Below are 15000 nucleotides of genomic sequence, written 5' to 3' on the forward strand. Positions count from 1 at the left end.
TAGTGAAGTTGCTTTTGTAATGTGAATCGTTTTTTTTGAGTTGCAGATTTGATCCCTTCAGATCAGGAACTATATTTTCTCAGTTTCAATTCTCATTTTCAGACTTTTTTCACTTTCAAATCATGTTTTTTGCCTTCAGACAAATTTGGCGATGGTGTAGTCCATCAATTAAACTAATATGAACTCAAATGTCATATCACAGTGTGAAGCTAAATCTACCGCTACGAAATGGCCTCCTGGTGGCTCTAGTTACGAGGTAGGCGTGCGGGTTGTTTTCCTGTTAATGCCACAAAACAACTAAACAAACACGGATCGTGGCCGGTTTGGCAGCTGTACTCTTCTCGCTCTGCACTGAGGTCAGACTGACGCTGCACTGACCTCCGTAATCTATTCTTCAAGTCATTGCCTCTAGTAGAACCAGTTGTAATAACAGACAGCATGGTAGTCACTTAGCATGGACACATATGCTTCTGGTGTAATGTCAAACTGTAACACCGCTGTCCATTTTTTAAAGTTTAAATTCTTGCATGTTTAACACATTGTACCTTCTTTAAAAAAACATGCAACATGGAATAAATAAAGTGCAACTGGAGCTGACCTGGCGTCCCCTTCATCCACTGCAAATTATTTTAAAGAGGGAAATAAAATCCTGCTTCATTATGACCTCTGCTCTGTAGCAAATTAATGCACACTTCAGGCTGTTGAGTGGATGCCGTGACATTGTTCCGACAACGCATTATTTCTGAAATCAAAATAGTTTGAAAAATGACGCATTTCCCAGAAGGCCCAATTCCCTCAAAATATCCACTGCCAGCAGACCAGAAATAACAGAAGCTCAGAGCTGGCTATTATGCAGACCTTTCTGACCCTGATCTCTTTCCTCCCTTCTAAACCCAACCAGTCCGACCTAAACCTGACCAACCCAACCAACAAGGGAAACTATTAATAGCCAATCAGATGCAGCTTATGGTGGCTCATGCTTTTGGGGTAAAGATGACCGAACGCTGCCTGGCCAAAATGATGGCTCCGCCCACTGTTCCGGTGAGAACTAACAATTGCTGCCCAATGGAAAAAATTGATTTATCAAGTCTCGAAGCAAGCTGTGTGGTGAATTACACGTCACACAATAACAAAAAAGATCCAAAGTCATAAACATGGGACTGGTCAGTCAATATGTTTGGAGGAAACACTTCAATTATGCTAATGAGGTTAGGGTCAAAGTAAACAGTTGTTATTGTTACAACTCAAAGTAGTATGTAATGATGCCCCATTGATATATAAACACAACAGTGGTACCATTTTGACGCTTATCATCCATCTCCAATGTCATTGTTTAATTGTTTGCTTGACTGACCATCGTAATTGAGCTTCTTGTAGATGTGATTGACCAAGACCCCTGAATTTGTATTTACCGCCAGTCAAATTAAAGCAAATGTATTCACCTGAAAAGGGCGCGTTCATGATGTAAAGGTAAAGTACCCTAATAGGCGCTTTCACACAAGTACTTTGCCCAGGAAGAGTTCCCGGAACAAAATCGCCAGAACACCGACACCTCCTCCTCATCTCTCCACCGCTCCCACGTTTTCTTTTGTTGCCATAAGTTAGTCTCTCTCCGTTAGTGTGCTGGGCTAATGCTAATGCTAATGCTAATGCGAGCAAATAAAATGGCAGCTTCACAAAACTTTTGAGAGTTTTACGAGGCGTGGTTTGCAATTCGCCCAGCCAATCAGACACTGGAACCTTTTCCTCCCCAGGAAAGTACCACCTCTCTAGCAGGGACGGAAAAGGGTTGAAAAGGTTCCTGAAAAAAAGTTGTAGTTCCAGATCTTTTTGGTGTGAACGCAAAATCCCAGGAACTATCGGAACTATTCCTGGGAAAAGTACTCTTGAAAGCGCCTAATGTGTTGCTCTAATGTATAGGAGGGTAATTATTTTCCTAGTGCTTATTTCTAGGAAACGGACTCTCATATAAATATACATTCAGTCAAATGTAATAGGATTTTAGAATAATGGGCCATGGGAAAAATGGGGCGTCCACTCCGAGTGTCAATATAGGGGTTATAAATAACTGTACCTGTGACTTTTACAAGTCACTCATCCTAATCTCTCTACAAGGGCATTATGCTGCCAGCTTCTTTTCAACAGTAATACTGCTGCCAGGATTATTGCCATTTTCATTTAAATAGATATCTTTTCTTGCAGCCTAATCTCCTGTCAAAATGTGTTCTTTTTCAGTTCTTCACACTAATGCCACCCTATATCTTTGTACTCTGTAGGTCAATTTAGTTGATAGAGGTGTGTAAACTCATTTGTTTTCACAATGGTGTTTACAGACATTGTTTTCAGTTCAGTCCTGTGTCACATTTACTTTGAGGTGAGCCAACACAGGTGGTAATGTGTTCATGTGGGTCAGCCATAAAGTCTGTCAGAGTGGGGTTTTCCCTTTCTTGTAGTGTATTATATAGATTTATGTGCATGTTAATGGTCTGCAAAGGCAAAAATCCCTCTCCGCCTGAAACGCCTCTTTTGGACTCATTGGACTAGATTAACATTACAGGATCCAATGCTTAAGGATATACGAAAGGAGGCATTGAAGCACCCTTCCTTAACTATAGAATTTGAAAAGCTCTTATCATGGCTGCCACTTAATACTTTTAGGTCATTTCACTCAGTAATCATAAAAAGACTATTCCACCATAGCCAAGGCTCCTTTTCCCATCCATGTAGTTGGAAATGACATCTTCTTTCTCATTTTGAATGACACACATTATACAAATTCAATTGTGCGATGAAAATGCAAAGCCATGAGCCGCTCACCTCAATTATAGATGACGAGCGCCTTCAGAGATCTGGTTAGTTCACGTTCTTTGTAATTGCAGGTCGGCTGCAACAAGTAGAAATCAAGGCTGAAGACTTTCCTGTTTGCTTCTGTCTTTGAATTAATCAAAACATCATTCATTTTTTTAACCTGCACCGTAACTTATATTCTTGTTTTTTAAAGCTGTCTTATTTCTATTTAGGTTGTTGACTTTTCTGTCTCTTTGTAATTACTTTTTTATTTTCCAAATGTGGTGTTCAGGTGATATCAGCTTCATTTGAGTCCAAACCGCTTCCTCTTCCTACAACTTTTCCCACATTTTCCACATATATATTGTTGTCCTGTACTGTACCCAATATACAAGCTGTTAATAAACTTTTCAGTCCTACCAAATACCTGTGACTTTGATGAGTAAAATCACCTGTAGATTCATATTTAAATGTTACATGAGATCATCATAATAGCAAGTCAACGTTAATAACGACCAACAAGAGGCACAACAAGAGGCACAACAACAGCAAAAACATGAGTAATAGTAAATTCAGTGTCAATTTAAAGTGGAACAACAGCTGTATAAGAAAGCCAAGCACCTTGTATTAACTCCACGGCTTGATAACTTACGTGAAGTTAGCTATACCGTTAGCTTTAGTGTTGCGCACAATAGCTTCTCCACACACATACAAGCAAAGGTAAGTGAACATAACTGTCCTTATTAACGCTGATTTGGGAAGTTTTTATATAGCCCATTTCAACACGAGGGCAATTCAAAGTGCTTAACAAAAAACCAATTTTAAAGCCTTAAGATTAAGTGCAACAAGAGAGCTGGCCGGAGCCGGTTCGAATTCGGCTAAATCCTGTCTTACAATAAAGGCACATGGTTCCACCGTAATAATTGTGTGCACTGCATTTTAATGAAAACTTTACGAAAGACTAATATTCAACAGCAAGTGCAACATTATGTGAGCCTGAAAATCTTCCCAGGTACAAAGAAAACTAGATATAGAACAACATATTGTATTAATCAGCAAAGTAAGCTTCTAACTTACTCCCAGCCATCAGTCTTGTTGAAGCGCGGTCACTTCGTGTAGTCGACTCGGTACAGAGATACTAATGAGCTACGCAGTGCAGCTGTGGGAGCGGCAGTGGTCAGGAGGCTGATGGGGTGACGGAGAACAGGTGTGCAGAGAGCAGAGACAGTGAGGAGGGTCTTCTGGACAGGTGAGGCACGACTGCATCGGACAAATAACAAGAGAGATCTATGAGATGAGGGAAATACGGAGACGGAGACCAGATGAGAAGGGAAATGTGTGCAGATGTTCCAGAAATGGCAAAATTCTCAGTAATCCTAAGTTTGAAGTATGCTTATTGCTGTTTGCAAATCATTAGTAGATGAGAAGATCAACACCACCTCATGACGGGTATTTCCGGCATCTTCTAGTCAGCTAATCAAAACTCCCTTTGACTAGGTCAGGGGTCTGCAACCTTTTTGACCAAAAGAGCCATTTGCTCCTTTTCCCAAAAAAGGTTTTGTCTGGAGCCGCAAAACCATATTTCATAGCTTGATAGCTTATAAAGTTGTATTTATTGTTATATCAGACAAAAACTACAGTTCTTTTGCATTTATTATGTATTACATTATATACAACTATTAACCTCTAATAAGAAACAAATAACTCCTATAAGGAGAATTAAAAATAATACACAGGCCTACTTTAAAATAAATTAAACACAGCACTTGGGGAGTCCTCTGCACATTTGAAGGAAAAAATATATAATTAAAATGGGCCCACTTTGAAATAAATAAAACATATAGCTGCACCCTAAAAAGAGTTAAAGGTAGGGTATAGGTAAGAATGGAGAAACCAGCTCGAGTGCGCTAGAATTTGAAAGTACACAACCGGAGAAAATCTGCCTCTTCCTTCAGACTTCCTCACAGAGCCCCTCCTCCAACACACACGAACGCGCACATGACCAATGAGGGCACCTCATCACACGGGCACTTCATGACCCTCACTAGCACACATGTAGGAAGACAGAAAGACACACAAACACGTGTACACACCACACACACACACACACACACACACACACACACACAACACACCCACACACACACCACACCACACACACACCCACACCACACACACACACCACACACACACACACACACACACACACACAGACCCCACCACACACACACACACCACACACACCACACACACACACAGTGTCTGACAGGGTCTCCGTGGAGCAGTCCCTGTCAGTCTGTCAACTCTCGGGGTTTCCAAACAAGTCAAGACGAGCTTTCCTCGAGACAAGATACAAGACAACTCATCACTTTTGGCTACTCGTCTTTTGGGATGATTGTCTTGTGCTGAAATGTCATGTTCTTAAACATAAAACAGGATAACGAAAAGAAAAAAAAGCACAACAACAAAGACTTTGGGTCATCATGTTGTAGTTTCAGGCTAATTCTTGTTTTCATGGAAATTGATTGTTAGGATGCTGTGCATTGCGCGAGGACACTTGAGGCTTAGATGCAGCCTGCTAATTAGGACTAAATTGTATTAGCACAACAACAACACTGACCCCGCAAAGCCCTCTCTCTCCTGCACACACTTTCTGTTTTTCTGACACACATGCAGACACATACATAAACATGCGGTCTCTCGTTTACACACGGGTAAAAACGCACAAATACACACCTCATTATTTATGTTTTTGGTTAAGACACTCTCACGGTCCCTGCTGCTCTTTCCTCATTTGGAAACAACCACGAAAACGAAGGCAAATATTGGACAATATAGGTTGTTATACACTTAAAATGTCATTTGAGGACCTCAGTAATCATGGCATGGTAATAGTGGCTCAGCTATATTCTAAAGCTTGATTTTAGAATCAATACGATCCAATACTGGAGCACACAATAAGTACAAAATACATATTCTGTAAATGATCAAAAAGCTGAATTATTTTCAACTCTGCTTTGTTTATGTGTTTTGCGTCTTACAACCAATTATTGTCTAATTTCTGGATATCTCAAGAAAAACCCAGAATGTCTCCTAATGTACTTATTTAGGTAATATAATAACACTTTTTCGCTCTCTTCAGCTGAGTAACCATTTTCTACTGTTGCCATTATTTTTTAACCACAGACCTTATTTCAGCTTTCTAACCACAAACACGTTAAAAAACATTGACTTTGAGACACATGAACAGGAAGTGGTAAAGTGCGAACTCATATCCTGGTTTTAGGACTCATTACTGCACCACTCTATTGTGAGATCTAGCATATTACTGCTGAGGGAAAAATAATGTTGTTATTGATATCATTCGTTGACGTTAGCAGCACGTGTAAACCTCATGTCAGGTTACAACATTAGCAGTTGAAGTAAACAAAAGTAGAAATTAGGAAAGTTAGTCAAAAGAACAGTTACCTTTGTAGAATCCTGTCATTATTTGAGACATATTTGTGTATCACCTTTTTACACTAACAGGTGCCGTAAAGATTACACAATGGATACACCAGTGCGTCTGCGACTGTGTCCTGCATAGAACATACAACCGGGTCAAACAGGGTGACTGCACTTCAAAAGTTTGCCTTTTTAACAAGGCAGTAGCAGACTGAAGCTTGAAAAAATGATTCAGCAATCAGTAACATATGCAGGTAAATTGCACTGAATAATCAACGCTCATTAATTGAAGCATAACATGTTAATCAGGCTGGGAGAAGTCTTGTCTGAGAGGACTGATTTCACTGCAGATAACATTGCTTTGTGTACATTTATTTTAGCTTTGCGTCGTTGTTACTTCAACATACAGGCATTTCTGACAGTATACATTGGATTGATGGTCCTGGCGGCTAACGATAAAAGAACAAATCCCACAAAAAATCTTTAGTTTTCGAGATGTGAGAGAATTCTTCTTCTTGTAATATCCCAGTCAATTTCCGCCTATAACTCATGGCTGTTTAATTGTTTATATCACAAAGATGAACACAGGTATTGATGCAATATTTGCGTTTATGCCTGTAATAACTATCTGTGAACATTTTGTCCAAATGTGGTGACTTTCTGATCTTTCTTTCCAGAGATACATGTGATTAACACCTTCCCCTTTGGAGAAGACTACATTTTCACTGATTTTGGTTGCAGAAGGGGGTTCCAAACATCCACCCAAAATACTCATTGTGCTGTAAAATACTTTTATACAACCATCTTTTTCAAAAACGAGACATGTTAAAGTAAAAAACATGGATGTGCTTTGTTCTACCTTGGGTCTGGGTATCTTTACTTTTAGGGGCCTCAGTTCCTCTACTGCAGGGGTCTCAAACTCAAGGCCCGGGGGCCAAATCCGGCCTGCGACTTCATTTTATGTGGCCCCGCAAGAGCTTGCAAAGAATATAATACGTTTATTATACCGGTTACATGCCACTTTACAGAAGCAGGTTGCCCATAAACTACATGTCCCACAATGCATCTCGTTTTGTGACATGCGCAATGAAGAGACTTTCAATTATTTGCCCTGGACTTCTGCTTTCAGACGTAGTTAATTACTAAGTTATTATCCTATCCGATAATAATCCAATTCAGAGGCAATAATGTAATATAATACATTATTTTATATTTATATTATATATTTATATCGTTACAACCGGCCCTTTGAGTGCAACCTTTATGCGAATGTGGCCCGCGATGAAATTGAGTTTGACACCCCTGCTCTACTGTCAGGTCAGGTGCAGAGTTCAAATGATCCGTCACAGATTAGCAACAAAGGGACTACGAAAGTCTTAGCTGAGGTGGAGGTTCATTAAATCCAGTGGACCTGAACCCTCTTAGAGATGTTACATGGTCATGTTCAATGGTTGCCCATGAAAAGATTTGCTCGAAGGAAGAGACTTTGAAGAAACTATTTAACTCCTACAGTGAAAACCATGATTAGCATTAGCGTCTCTGGGAGCTGGTGGAAGGCTTTCTGAACAGACTGCTAAGCATCTCCATACACTTTGTCCTTAAGACTGTTGGGATCACAGTTTGGGTTACTGTGTGCTCTGGTGGAAACTAAACGCTCAATCACATTACATTATGTCAATGATGAGTAACCGGGGAGTTTCCATTGTTCCGACAGCCCATTATTCGAGAACGGCAATAGTCTGGTATGTCTCACTGGACCAAAATACCATTTGTACAACAGCCTATTATCACAAATAAAACCCATATCCAATTCTTCTGAAGGTCCATTGTACTCTGGCCCTATAGGTAAAAACGTAACATTTAAAAAAAAGTATTTTCCGTCAAGTATTGCAAAGGCCCTTAAGCCACAGTGAGTGAGTGGGCAGTGGCCACACACAGCCTCACAGTATGTGTCCAGCTGGAATTATGATTCTACAAACATGCACAGAAACTGTCTCTGCAAACCTACAAGGGACCTTCTAGAGTTCAGATCTATAAGTGGTTTCCATATGTGTGACATAATTATAAAAAAACCCGGTTTGCAGACACCCCAATTCAGACAATAAAAAAAATGTGTTAGCGTCAGACTGTTCCTTCTTCAAGCTCACCAACTGTGTTTGTACTAGAAGTGCAAACTAGGCCCTTGTTTTGTTTGCCTTGTATTAGTCCTGGGGGGTATACTACGAAGCAGGATTTTTGCTTAGCCGGCTAAATTCAGGGTAAACTCCGGCTTTCCGGTCCTACGAAGCTGGTTCTCTTTTTAGCAGGCTAGATCTCCATGGTAACTTATGCTTAGCGGCTAACCTGGTCGGGACCAGGTTAGGTTGCAGGCTAAGAGCTCAACTCAGTGAAAGCACCGCCTGCTGACCAATCAGAGCTCAGTGTGCAGAGTTTAAAGCGATCAAGTCATATTACAGGAGAAAGGAAATACAGAAAAGCTGCCGTCGCAGGAAAGACGGCCGGCAAAAATCACCGACTGTGTGAACGTGAACATTAATAGAATATCACCTCCCATCTTCAGAGCAATCTGACTATTATAACATTAGCGTTAAGAAAGCTTACTTAAATATCTGCCACAACACAAGTAACCGGATCAGAGTAACATTAAGTACAGTCCGCGGCATATCACTTCATAATGTATCATATTTTCTTATCTGAGTCAGCTGAGCCGTATCTGGCCGTGCAACACTCACAGTGTCACATACTGTATGCAGAAGTATTATTTTAAGCAACACATTAAGTTGACGAAACACTCGAGACAAATGTAATTAAAGTCAGATCGTGTCTTGGACGGGGCAGTGATATCATAAACCTGTTAATGTACGCATTCAAACACTTTTTCTTTTACCAGCTGTATTCACCTTGCAGGTGCAGCTATGTGGCTTTTATTCTGGATAAAGTGTTTAAGTCATGGATGTTTAAAGTTTAACTTCTTCCTTTTTGACTAGTATTAAAGTTCACTTTTCATTCAGGAAGTATGACGCTGCGCTGTCAGTACGCTTCTCCATGTTTGTGATTGGTCGAATGCTCCAAATACCACCCCTTTCATGTGAACGCACACCTAACTAGATAGGAAACGGCTGGCTTGAGCGATCCACGCGATCCGCGTATGTTTTGGATTAGGCCAACCGGCTAACTCAAACATATCCAGGTTAGGTTGAACCAGCTTCGTAGTATAGGCCCCTGGTCCTTCTTCATATCAGTCATCATAAACGGCAAAATACAAGGTTCTACCTATTGCAATTAGTGCAGTTTAGTGCCACCTACTGGCCATGTGAATGTACAAATCTGCCAATCAATAATGTTGCCACGTTTTGAAGCTATTTTTGATGACCATGCTCCCAGGGGTCTTTTGACAATCCTCCTTCAGTGTTTTGCTCTCCAAGATCAGTAAGTTTATTTATATAAGAATATGTATTTATTATGTGGGACTCTTACGTTCTATTGTTGGCCGACGCGGAGGTTAGCTTTGAAAGTGCTACCTGGAAAAAAAGCAATGGGATTTTTCCATTGGATTTCAGAATATAAGTTTATGGCGCGTTTCCACTGCAGCGGGTAGCTCGCTTTAAGCGTGCCGAGCCGTGCGGGGCCCGTTTTTGGTTGCGTTTCCACTTGGCCTAGCACCGGCTAGCGGGTCCTAATTCACAGTTTTTCTGGCCCCATACAATCGTGGTTCTATGGCCAGGAACAACCAGGCTGAGTCGGGCTGAGCATGCTAAACTAGAGAGAGAATCGCTGGCAAGGGGGCTACAACTACAACAAGATGAACATATTTGACCGTGATTTAATTGTAATACACGTTTCAAAATGATGCCGAAGTAACAACATACTGATACCGGTTAGTAAAAACCATGAATTAATGCTTTGACAAGTCTGCAGATAGACGGCAGGCGAAAAACCTTTTAAAATGCGTGTTTTCTAAATGGAGCTTGGCTAAGCTAACGTTGTAAATGCTCCGACCGTCCACACTCACAACAACGGCCTATACAGACATAAATAAACCAGCGACTGTATTCGCCATGACACAGGCAGTCTGTGGTTTGTACTTGTTTCACTTTTGTCTAGTTTCTGAACAGATATGAAGAGCTGTGAGCTCTGAGTGCTAAGAGCTAACGGCTGTGTTGTTTTTCTGGGGCTCTCATTGAAGATGACGTCACGGCTCCGCCTACACTGCGTGACACGTTTTGTTCAGCAGGTTAATATCCACATACGTAGCGTCAATGCAATCTGCAGAAGTCAAAGCTAACGTGAGGCAATCAACTAACTACCTCACTGTTGCATGACTTCACATTAGCACCGCTAAGCTAAAGGCGGCTAATGTTCGGCGTGATGACGATTCGAAGTTATTTCAGTCACCACCGCTTTTATCACACGTAGAAGCCGACCTTTTGTCCCACCAAAAACACCTTAAAAAGACTGCTAACTTCCAGACAAGGGAACCTGAAGAAGTAAAATGCTAATTCATTTTTGGATTTTATCACTCATTCCTGCACTATTTTGCATCCTGTTATGACTGAACCACACTTACAGAGCTTGTGTCTGTGCGGCTACCTGTTCAGTGCAGCACCTCTGACCCTGAGCTGTGTAAGTTGCAGCGACCTGATGAGAGTTCATTGACCTCCATGTTGCAGAGGAACGAGAGATGGCAAGCTAAACAGATGAGTATGTAAAAAGCTCTTTGCTGAAAATATTAAATTGCTCTGTTGCTGTAGCCTGGGAGGCGAGAGCAGGAGGGTTGAAAAGATTATCTTTAAGAGGCCGAATGTGTCAGGACATTTGAGTGGATGGTGGGCTGTGGAGTCTCACCGGTGCTGAGTCTGATAAAACAAGCAGCCAGATGAGAGGAAGATTAGGGGAAGGAGTCTCGGCTGGCTGACTTTGTGATTGCAAACATAAAGTATAGTTACCTTCATATGAGGATGTAGTCAAAAGAAAAAACCCATCCGTCTCTTTGCTTGGAAATAACATATTCTTCTTTAAGCCGGGAAAACAAATACTCTACTTTACTTAAATACAAGTTTAATGATGACCTCATTATCAAACGCAATGCAAATAAATACAATAGATAGGCCTACATATCAATAAGATGTTTTTTACTTAAGTGTATTATGTAAGACAACAGAACTATGTAACCTTAGAAAGGAAGAAACCAATATATTTAGGATAAAAAAAGATTGTATTGAGAGTAAAACCTGCCTTTCATTCAGCATCTTCAGGCAGTAGCCTCTATACCAACACTGAAACACATGAGCTGTAAATCTGAGCTGACAGAAAACGCTCCGTTTTAGTTCAACACACACATAAGCTCACACACTATGTTATGAACATATAGGTTCACCTGCTGAATTAGAAACAGAACAAATGAAGGAAAGTGGAAACCATAAAGCAGATAGCAGACAGGTAGCCGTATAGATTCACACTCTGATCCTACTTAATGATATTGAGGTAAGATCATGTATTTTACATTTTTTTAACAGTTGTCAAGGTAAAATCACATCTTTCACTGTCATTCTACGGCCGGTTAGTTTATATAGCTGGAATTAATTAATTCCCTTTGCTTTGAAGTGACTGGATCACACTGAGGTGAAATGAACGTTGCTGAAACGATCAGAGAATTAAAGTGAGAGTCAGCTCTCTCACTGCGGCGCTATATTTAGCCAACACACAGCAACGAGCCCCACAAACAGTATGGGCACGCACTGACCCCCACCATCTGCTCACACACACACACACACACACACACACACACACACACACACACACACACACACACACACACACACACACACACACACACACACACACACACACACACACACACACACACACACACACACACACACACACACACACACACACACACACACACACACACACACACACACACTGCCCACAGACCCCGCAGGTAAACCCAGGTGGATTTTCAAATTCCCATCACGAGGCGTTCAGGGGACTCCCCTCACTGTTGCCGCGTCGTAAAATTTCCCATTATGGCGGATACAAATACTGTACACAACAACAAGGCTTCTCAAAGACTCACTGTGAGCGCAGAGAGCTATGGGGAGCCATTTTAATGAGCTCCTCTGTGTGTGTGTGTGTGTGTGTCTTTGTGTGTGTTTATAGTAACACATCTATCACACATTATTCTCCCCTCAAACTGCTTCATTTATGGTTAAAGGACAAAATGACCTCGACAATATTAGTATAACTCGTCTTTTTAAATTCATAGTCCGAGACACAATGTCCTAATAATGACTAACTTTATTTTAGACGTGGACATTTTCTGCCACCTCCTGTAGCTTTAAATGAAAAGGGGGACTTTACACTGCTGCCTAAACTAAGATGTCACACTGATGTGTCTCTCCATGGAAAATCAATTATCACGGATGCAGAAGGTGACGGAAAAAGCGGCGAGTGGGATTTTTTTTCTGGTTCAATACAAAACAATAAAAGGAGAACATGTTCGGGTGCAAACATACAGAACAAACAATTTGATATCTATATTTGATGGCAAGTAGCTCCGGGCTGGACATCTTAACCCTTACAGTCATTTGACAGGCTGTGTCCTTGTGTACAATGGGGGTAATAACAACATAATAACTGGGTTTAATATGGGTCTCATAACAGTATAACATGAGTGTAATAGGGGTTAATGTGTAATGTGGGTGTAATGACAGTATACAGTACTTAATTTGCAATATTGGTGGTAATATGAGTCTAAAGACTATGTAATTATGGTGTAATAACAGTGTAACATGGGTAAAAGGGGTGTATTAATGTAGAATATGGGTTAAATAACAGTGTACTATGTGTGTAATGTAGAAAATGTCATGTGACTGCCAATTTAAGGGTTAATGGAAAGTCGTTCCTGGGCAAAAAGGTTGCTTTTCTAAAATACCTCATGCCATGCTAGTAATATAGAGTTCATATTTTTTCTACATTTGATCCCTTTTTTGTCACAAAGCGATCTCTTCTCCCACGAAGCCCTCTGGTCATGTGTTCATACGTCAGGGACATGAATCAGTGATTATGTGTGTTGTGTTTAAGTCCTCTCCTCTGAAAGATGACAGCGTTGTCGTCCTCGCAGCCTATTAGACAGGAAGACTGACAGTGCAGCCTAGTGGTAAAGCAACGGAGCAACGGAGCCTCACACACACAACAAACACTGCAACGGAGCCTCACACACACACCGACACACGCTGCAGAGCAGGGACAGATCACAGAGAATAACAACGTCTGCCTGAATATAACCCGCTGCACTCCTCTGTGTTTCTGCGCTCGCTCCACGCTTTATTGAGACACTGCACGTAGGCACAAGGCTTCCCCTATACAGGAAGCATTATACACACACACACAGAAAGCCCCTGTGTGTGCAGGCCTGGGGGGGGGGGGTTGTTGGGGGGTGGTTTGGCAGGACACCGAGGCCTGGACACCGAGCCTCCGTCCCCCTCACTTAGCAGGCCAGCTGCATGGACGCTCACACTCCATATTCAGGGGGGAGTCCTCTCTTAAAGTCTCTAATATTTTGCAGGATGAGAGGGACTACTTTTCTTCTCGTGTGTGTGTGTGTGTGTTTGTTTGTGTGTGTGTGTGTGTGGAGAATGAAGCGATGTGTCAGCGGGGTAGCAGCGGAGTGTGTGATGCCGTGTCCCGCAGCTCACAGGCCGGACACTTCAGTCTGAAACTCAGCACGCAACAGGGCGCACACACACACACACACACACACACACACACACACACACACACACACACACACACACACACACACACACACACACACACACACACACACACACACTGCTCCAGCGGCTCACAGGGTCTCAGTAAACAGACCATAACCCCTCACAAGGAGACAGACTTACAGTAACTCTAACACTTTTTACAAAGGTTTTTTAAATAATAAAAATACTTGAATGATTAAACAATTTAACAATTCTGAATCATCATTCTAAGATATATAAAGTAAAATTATTATTATTAGCAGTAATAGTATTAAAGTAAACTAAGTACATTATTATTTGGAGTAACTAGATTTGTATGAGAGCTGATAAAACATGTTGTTTTTTAAAATTTAAATATTACTCGTATTTTTATGTGTGCAATTTTATTATTAGTAACCATATTGGTATATATACTAGATTATATTATTAATATTCCAATTAGCATATTATGTAGTAGTAATAATAGCCGTGTAGTTGTAGTAGAACAAATCTATTCTCATTGGTAGATTCTGAGTAGTATTATAATAAGGTATTATTAGTAGTAGAAGTTATATTTTTCTTATTGTAGAAGGGGATTTTTTAGTAAGTAAGTAAAAAAATCAAACATTATAAACGCTATTATTTCACATCATAATAAATAAATACAAAATAATGTTATTAGTAATGATGATTTTTGTATAAGTTGTAACAGTAATAAGTAATAATAACAGGGAGGGGTAGCAGGAGTAGAAGTTACTGAAGTAGCTCCAACTAAATACAAATAAAGCTATAATTATTAGAACACGTTTTAATAGTGGTTTTAACTAAGACTATTCATTTTAGTCATATGAGAAATGTTGGTAGTAGTACTGGCAGTGAAAACAACACATCGAGTTTTTCCCTCTCAGATCAAATATAAACATGAACTGAGAAGTTAACAGCGGGGTGTGGAGAAGAGTAGGTCAGATAAACACCTTTGTAAAACTGTTTATAATAATATAAAATAATAACGAAACATTTCTTGTAAAAT

The sequence above is a fragment of the Gymnodraco acuticeps genome, unplaced genomic scaffold (genome assembly GCF_902827175.1).
Source record: "Gymnodraco acuticeps unplaced genomic scaffold, fGymAcu1.1, whole genome shotgun sequence".
Lineage (NCBI taxonomy): Eukaryota > Metazoa > Chordata > Actinopteri > Perciformes > Bathydraconidae > Gymnodraco > Gymnodraco acuticeps.